The 9,297-nt window shown below is 37.1% G+C and overlaps 1 long non-coding RNA gene across 1 annotated transcript; it reads left to right on the forward strand.

Annotated features, from left to right (window-relative positions):
- The first annotated feature begins 4,585 nt into the window (after positions 1-4,585).
- LOC134073809 (uncharacterized) lies at positions 4,586-8,702 on the forward strand. Its single transcript, XR_009937283.1, has 6 exons — positions 4,586-4,690; positions 5,723-5,844; positions 6,071-6,103; positions 6,701-6,733; positions 7,004-7,040; positions 7,621-8,702. It is a non-coding gene; the product is annotated as an uncharacterized LOC134073809 (long non-coding RNA).
- The last annotated feature ends 595 nt before the right edge of the window (positions 8,703-9,297 follow it).

Raw genomic sequence — 9,297 nt, forward strand, 5'->3', positions numbered from 1 at the left:
AGAAACTTCATTCAAACTGCGCTGCGTAGGTCTTACTTAGGCCATGGGAGCTTTGTATTTTTCAACTTTGTAACTTTTATACTTTTTGAACTATTAATTAAAAACTATTAAAATTTCCCCATAGACTTAACATTGCGATTATGACATCATAATAGGGCAATTAGAATCTTATGCCAGGTGGCCAGGCCAGCTGCAGCAGCTCTCTCTCTCTCAGGCTTTAAGCATACAATCTCTCTGAAGACTACATATCCTGTTTCCTCTGTCCACAACTGTTTCAAAATAAAAGTCCTCACTGCAATAATACACTATTAAATCATTTAACCATTGAAACTACTCAACTGTTTAACTGTTCAACCATTCCAACTGTCAGTTATCATCAACTATGCCTCCAGTCAACTACATGAAACCTTCATGTACCTAGCAACCAACATAGCAACCATTGAAATTAAGCGTTTATGACCGTTTCCATAGCAACCAACATGATTATACTGCAGTAACTTCTTGTTTCCTGATAGTGGCCACAGGCTTTAAGCATACAATCTCTCTGAAGACTACATATCCTGTTTCCTCTGTCCACAACTGTTTCAAAATAAAAGTCCTCACTGCAATAATACATTATTAAATCATTTAACCATTGAAACTACTCAACTATTGAACTGTTCAACCATTCCAACTGTCAGTTATCATCCACTATGCCTCCAGTCAACTACATGAAACCTCCATGTACCTAGCAACCAACATAGCAACCATTAAAATTAAGCGTTTATGACCGTTTCCATAGCAACCAACATGATTTTACTGCAGTAACTTCTTTATTCTTGATAGTGGCCACCATAGATACCCTATCAACAAATGTTTCAAAATAAAAGTCCTCATTAGCAAGTTAGCTAGTTAGCATTGTTAGCATAGTTAACATTTTTAGCATAACTGCAAACAAATCATCAACTAAGTTAGCTAATCAACCTGGTTAGCATTGTTAGCAAATGTAGCATTGTTAGCATAGTTAGCATTTTTAGCATTACTGTTAGAAATCATCGGTTAAGTTAGCTAATCAACCTGGTTAGCATTGTTAGTAAAGTTAGCATTGCTAGCATAATTAGCATTTCTAACGTAACTGTTAGAAATCATTAGCTAAGTTAGCTAATCAACATTTTAACATGAAAAGAAATCATTAGTTAAGTTAGAACTGGAATGTTTCATCTTTAAAATGTCTACCTTCACACTATCAACTCTCTGTAAACTATGCAACCACCATGTTTACCCTAGCTACACCTTAGCAACCATATCTACATTATCTATCTATTTTTGCATTTTCATGCACTGGTAATTCCTTGGAATTGCATTTCTAGTTATTATTATTATTAAACTTCTTCTTCTAACGCAGCCAATTCAGCTTCAACCGTTTAACGTAGAAACTTCATTCAAACGTTGTTGCGTAGGTCTTGCTTATGCCATGCCTGCTTTATATTTTTCAACTTTGTAACTTTTATACTTTTTAAACTATTAGTTAAAAACTATTACAATTTCCCCCATAGACTTAACATTGCTCATTATGACATCACGGCAGCAATTAGAATCTTAAGCCAGGTGGCCGACCACCTGGGCACCAACTGTCAGTTTCTCTGGCTTTAAGCATACAGTCTCTCAGAAGACTACATATCCTGTTAACTGTTTCCTCTGTCCACAACTGTTTCAAAATAAAAGTCCTCACTGCAATAATAGACTATTAAATCATTTAACCATTGAAACTACTCAACTATTGAACTGTTCAACCATTCCAACTGTCAGTTATCATCCACTATACCTCCAGTAAACTACATGAAACCTCCATGTACCTAGCAACCAACATAGCAACCATTAAAATTAAGCGTTTATGACCGTTTCCATAGCAACCAACATGATTATACTGCAGTAACTTCTTGTTTCCTGATAGTGGCCACCATGGATACCCTAGCAACAAATGTTTCAAAATAAAAGTCCTCACTAGCAAGTTAGCTAGTTAGCATAGTTAGCATTTTTAGCATAACTGCAAAAAATCATCAACTAAGTTAGCGAATCAACCTGGTTAGCATTGTTAGCAAATTTAGCATTGTTAGCATAGTTAGCATTTTTAGCATTACTGCTAGAAATCATCGGTTAAGTTAGCTAATCAACCTGGTTAGCATTGTTAGTAAAGTTAGCATTGCTAGCATAATAAGCATTTTTAGCGTAACTGCTAGAAATCATTAGCTAAGTTAGCTAATCAACATTTTAACATGAATAGAAATCATTAGTTAAGTTAGAACTGGAATGTTTCATCTTTAAACTGTCTACCTTCACACTATCAACTCTCTTTAAACTATGCAACCACCATGTTTACCCTAGCTACACCTTAGTAACCATATCTACATTATCTATCTATTTTTGCATTTTCATGCACTGGTAATTCCTTGGAATTGCATTTCTAGTTATTATAGTGCATGAAAATGCACTATATTGTTCTCCCTAGGTTTCTTATTATTACAGTGCATGAAAATGCACTGTACTGTTCTTCCTAGGCTTTTTCTTATTATTAGAGTGCATGAAAATGCACTCTACTGTTATGCTGTTTATTCTTATTATCGATATTATTATTCTTCTTCAGACACTTTTTGTGCGTTCAATTCAGCTTCAACCGTTCGACGTAGAAACTTCATTCAAACTGCGCTGCGTAGGTCTTACTTAGGTGACTTCAGCTATGTAATTTTCAACTTTGAAAACTTTATCGTTTAATTTATATGAATTTTTTAAAACATTTTTTCTCCCATAGACTTAACATTGGATTATGACATCACAATGAAGTCGTTAAGCAATTAGAATCTTAAGCCAGGTGTTCAAAGCCACCTGGCAGCAACTCTCTGTCTCAGGCTTTCTGGCTCTCTTAAGACAACATATCCTGTTCAACTGTTTCCTCTGCCCACAACTGTTTCAAAATAAAAGTCCTCATCATTTTTGCATTTTCATGCACTCGTAATTTCCTTGGAATTACATCTCTAGTTATTAGAGTGCATGAAAAATGCACTCTACTGTTATTCCACTTATTCTTATTATAGTTCTTATTCTTCTTCTAACGCTTTTTGTGCGTTTAATGCGGCTTCAACGGTTTAACTTTGAAACTTCATTCAAACTGTGTCGCGTAGATCTTACTTAGGTGACTGGAGACATGTATTTTTCAACTTTGTAACTTTTATACTTTTTAAACTATTTAATTAAAACTATCAAAATTTCCCCATAGACTTAACATTATGATTATGACATCACCGATTAGAATCCTATGCCAGAACTCTCTCTCCCAGGCTTTTAGAATCCTATCCCAGAACTCTCAGGCTTCTAGAATCCTACTGTATGCCAGAACTCTCTCTCTCAGGCTTTTAAGCATACAGTCTGGCTCTGATAAGACTACAGATCCTGTTCAACTGTTCCCTGTGCCCAAAACTGTTTCAAAATAAAAATCCTCACTACCATAATTCACTATCAAATCGTTCAACCATTTAAACTACTCAACTATTTAACTGTTCAGCCATTTTAACTGTCAGTTGTCATCAACTATTTAAACTAGGCTACTCAACTATTTATACTCAACTATTTAACTGTTTTAATTAATTCAACTATTTAAACTACTCAACTATTTAACTGTTCAGCCATTTTAACTGTCAGTTGTCATCAACTATTTAAACTACTCAACTATTTATACTCAACTATTTAACTGTTTGGCTATTCCAACTGTCAGTTTTCATGAGTCCTCACTTAAAATAATTCACTATTAATTAATTCAACCATTTAAACTACTCAACTATTGAACTGTTTGGCTATTCTAACTGTCAGTCCATCCATTGGCGTACTATTGATAATTGGGCTGATTAGGCTACACTATATAGTATAGCCTATAGTGTATTTCTAAATACATTAGGCCTATATTATTTTCTTTTTGTGTATTTTCTACCATCATTTTGATTGCTGTAACTATTTTCTTTTAGGCCTGAACAAGCAGAGGGCTAAATAAACTGCATTTTTACATACTTTCACATGGACTGTAGGCACACACTCCACATTATACTCTCTCCTGCTATTTACTAAAACATTTTTCTTGATCATTCTTTTTTCACCCTCGCACAGAAAAAACGGAACACCGAACGACATTTCACTACTATGATCCTTGTAGCCTAATATACTTTATGTTTTTTTTTTTTTAATCCCATTATAACTGATATTTTTATAGTTTATGTTTTTTTCTTTATTATAATTCATTTCACTATTATTGTTTATTTTAAAGAACTTTGGATCAACTCTGTTAGTGTGAAATGTGAAATTAGTGTGAAATGTGCTGGCCTGACTTGACTTGGACAACCTTTTCAGTCTCTCTCAACATCCCTCCTTGATCCTCGATGCTCGGTCCTTCAGACTCGTTCCCACTGATCTATAACTATCTAGGTCAGTCAGGACGAGGACCGAGGAAGGAAGGGAGGACCGATAAAAGACGAATGAGAGGCACTCTATGACGTCGGTCAGTCGCGCGCTTCACACTGTTGAAAGGAGCTTTTCAAACTCAACTGAATCTCTCGTCCTGACCTCCTGTACTTCGCTACACTTGTTTCAGCCGAGTCGTCTCTCTACTGTTGACCAGAGCCATCAAAAACTTCGCATTGAAGTGACTTTTCACATCACCTTCAAAGTAAGTTTCATTCGCTTTAACGTTAACAGTATAGTTATTTCGGTTAGGGTAACAGCGTTCTTTGTATTTTAAATGAGTCTGGTAACTGCGGCTAGCTAACGCTAATGATCACGTTATGCATTCTAACTATTAGCTAGCTAGTCCTGTGCTTTGTGAGATGTTCCCTATCATGTCACTTTTATTCGACGTATATGTTGTCAAAAAACAATGTTTACGAATTGTTCCCGACAATTGGTAGGGTAGCTAGTAGCATAACTGAAGTCTGCCATTTGAAAATTGTCGAAACATAACTACATTGCTCGCAGCTTGAGAGGTAACGTTAACGTCTAGCTGTTAACTTGGCTGGCTAACTATGTGTGACTTTATCATCACTTTTATTCGACGTATGTGTTCTAGTGAAGTGTGACATTTGGAAACTATCGTTCGGTAACGAGAGGTAACCGTATGCCTTAAGAGGTCACGTAACTGTCACCTGTGATGGACTCCGTCCTCCGTAGCAGCTATCCTCTTGCTGTAGAATGCTACACTTCATTCGTGTTTTAGCTGGGTGGTGTCGTTATTAAGACTTGTGCCTTGCTTCACATGAAGTTATTAGCTGAGCGTTAACACTAACGTTTAAAAAACCTTCACCTAAAAGTATTTCGGTAAGGTTAATAGCGTTCTTTGTTATCTTAAATGAGTCTGATAATGTTTGACGTCGTGCCTTGAACTAGGACGTTACATGACAAGATCAGCATGTAACGTTGGCAACAACAACACAAAAAAACAGACGTGTCGATTTGTAAAATATATATATATATATATCTAGCCTATCAACCTACTGACCAAATTCATTTCTGATTCTGATGTTATTGCAAACCAACCGATGTGTAAGTGTGGCCCGAATACAAGTCATGCCATGTAGCCTATAGTATTTAGTAGTAGACACATAAGTTGTGCTGCATTTTGTTAAATTAACGTAATTGTGTTGCATAGTAATGTTATAGCAGTGGTCACAATTTCACATATTTTGTCTTTATTCACAACATAAAGCTATAGTCTTTTTAAAGACTCTTCATCCCTACCCTCCCATCTATACCCTCCATCTCCACCTTCCCTTGTGGTGCGTAAGACTTTCTCCCATCCGGTCTTTTAACGTGCTACAGACTTTTCAGGTATGTAATTTCAATCATTTTTACTGCTAGACAAGCTATGCAGCTTGCTTACACAGATACACCATCTCTTATTGCATGGCAGAGATATTAGATCAAACACCAGTGGTACAGAAATGGTGTATCTAAAGAGCTTATGGTTGAACTTTTTATTATAAGAACTACTCATTCTGAATTATATGAAATGTTAATTAGATTTGTGCTTTTTCTTCCCCCTCCTTATGTACAGAAAACAGACACGCTTCAGTCCTGCTTCAAGACAGTAAGTATACATTACAATTAACACATCATAGTGAATTTGACATGAAGTGCTGTTATCAACCTAAAGTGAGCGTACATGTAGCATCAGTCACCCAAAGAACTTAGCCCTACTATAGTCTGTGCTCTAATTAATCTCAAAGGTGTTCTGTTGGGTTGAGGTCAGGACTGTGAGCAGGCCAGTCAAGTAATCCACACCAAACTCTGTTATCCATGTCTGTATGGACCTTGCTTGGTGCACTGGTACACAGTCATGTTGGAACAGAGCCATCCCCGAGCTGGGCTTGGCTTCTTAGTTCCAGTGAAAGGAACTCAGAATGCTTCAGCGTTAACCAAGAGATTTTGGACAATTTCATGCTCCCAACTTTGTGGAGTAGTTTGGGGATGGCCACTTCCTGTTCCAACATGACTGCGTACCAGTGCTCCAAGAAAGGTCAACACTATCTTTGCAGAGAGATGTTAGATTAAACACCAGTGGTAGAAATGGTGTATTCATAGAGTTGATGGTTGAACATTTTATTATATGAATTACTTATTCTGAATTGACATTTTAATGAAATTTGTGCTGTATGTTTGTTTGTTCCTTTTGTCTCTTTTTCAGAAAACAGACAAACTCCAGGCTTGCCTCAAGACAGTAAGTATACGTTAATGCGTTTTTATCAGCAATTAACACATCATAGTGAATTTGACATGAAGTGCTGTTATCAACCTAAAGTGAGCCATACGTGTAGCATAATTTACCCAATCACTCAAAGAACTTAAGTCTACAGAGTTTTACAAGCAGGGTTATCACTTGACTCTCTCGACAATGAGCCGTCGGCAGTTAACCCCTGAGGCAGTTGACATACTGTATATTATTTGTTATAATATTAACATATTTGAATGCTGCATTGTATCGTTACAGCAGCTGCCCTCAGTCCCTTGAGGTGGTGACGTCTAAGGTATGAATGTCTTCTTTTTTTTTTTACATCTAAACCAGCTATAATGATACACTTTGTCAAACCAGACAGATGTTTGTAATGTTAATTTGACCTTTTGATTGGCTTAAGTTTTTCCCCACTTTGCAAAGGCATGTCCTAATCTATGGTATAATCTAGGTTGACAGAACTAGCAAGCTTGTTAAGATAGTTGACTTTAAGCTATTAAACTTTAATCAAGCTATTTTGCTTAATATCACAATGATCAATCCTCCAAACCCAATTTATGATTAAATGTCACTTGTATGAGCACCAACAACACATGGCAAGGTTTTCATTTTACAAAAAATTAACTGATCAACCATCACATCAGTCTTAGAATTGTATAACCCATCAAAGGTAGCAACTAATCTCATTGATGGCCACCTACAAAATGAGTTACTTCACTTAAACTCACCAACGTATATCACTGTCAACTGCCTATTACTATAACGAATAGAACAAGGAACGCTGCTTTGCTCACACCTGTTATTTAAGTGGTAATGAGTAATTGTATGCATTCCTTGTTTTTGGAAGTATGTAATTTGTTTGTTTTTCCTTTTAGGCTCGTTCCAGACCAGCCTTCACCACCAGTGGGGTGTCTGTGTGCCACCTGTGGCACTGTGTCTGTCTGTCTGTCTGTCTGTACGCACGCACTCACCTGTACACGTCTACGTCTTTCCACCCTACATGCTTACACACTAACAACACTACTTGACATCACTGCTGACAACAGAACCCACTTACCTACATACCTGCATGCATATTGGTGACAAGAATCGTAACACTGTCTAATTACATACCTGCTGCACATACCTTCTGCACATACTTGGGCACATATTGTTTGTCTTGTCTCATGTTTACGTCTTTACACCCTACACGCATACACACTAACAACACTACTTGACATCACTGCCGACAACAGAACCCACTTACCTACATACCTGCATTCATATTGGTGACAAGAATCTTAACACTGTCTGGTTACATACCTGGTGCACATACCTTCTGCACATACTTGGGCACATACTGTTTGTCTCGTCTTTGCTGACAACATTGCTGACCTCATTGCTGACAACAGAACCCACTTACCTACATACCTGCATTCATATTGGTGACAAGAATCTTAACACTGTCTGGTTACATACCTGCTGCACATACCTGCTGGCACATACCAACTGCACATAACCAACTGCACATACCTGAACCAAGCCAATACTCTGAACCAAGCCTATACCCTGAATCAAACCAATACTCTACCATACTGAATGTATATATATACAGCATATCTGTAAATTATATGAAGTGTATATATATACAGCATATCTGTAAATTATATCAAACATTTATACATTTGAATAATCTATTTTGTGAAAATCATCTGTGCTGTTAGCTCTGTGCCTTTAGACCTGAGCTGTCTTGCAAGACCTGCTGTGCTGTGTGAAGATTTGGTATTCCATCCAAGTTCTGCATAACCTTGAACCAGCTGCCTCCATCATCGAGTGTGACCTCTACATAACCACTCCAGTGCTGCCTATTCAGAATTCCCACTAGTGCATTGCTGAAATTTAAGCATCAGATAAAGTGTTGAGCATAATTGTATTGGTATCAAATTCTGAAATACTAAAATAAAGAATATTGTTTGAATATTGTGTATTAATATTTAATCTGCACTATTTTCATTTACTGAAAAGTTTGTTTGTATCACCAGTAAGCACCAGTAAGAGTAAAATAATACTGTGTATAACCTCTAAGTATTGTAATCACAGTTGTATTGCACTTAGATACCTTATAGTCATCCAGTTGCATACTACAGGTGTTATAGTAACATTTTAAAACATGCCACGGAAAGGCCGTCGCTCAGAGGCTCAGAAAAAACGCTGGCGAAAGTTGGACCTCTCTGAAGCTGAAACACCATGCCAGTCTTCATGCGACCAGGGTGAGCTGAATCAGGTAATTAGTGCTGCTGACGTGGAGATAAGACAGAGAGACACCTGTGTGCAGGCAAGTCATAGTCAGAATGATTTGAGGTATGAGAACAACAAAGGCAAGCAGTGCACTTGCAACTCCCTGGTATTTCTCACCACTCTCCATTTCAGAACTGAACTTAACAGTGATGATCTTGACTACATTTTGCAAAAAGGTAACTCAATGTACAGTGAAGTACAGGGAAGATTAAACACCAGAGGCAATGTAGTACATGACCACTTGGCTCTCGATGAACTACCTGATAGTGTTGAGA

This window comes from Sardina pilchardus, unplaced genomic scaffold (assembly GCF_963854185.1).
Source record: "Sardina pilchardus unplaced genomic scaffold, fSarPil1.1 HAP1_SCAFFOLD_80, whole genome shotgun sequence".
Lineage (NCBI taxonomy): Eukaryota > Metazoa > Chordata > Actinopteri > Clupeiformes > Clupeidae > Sardina > Sardina pilchardus.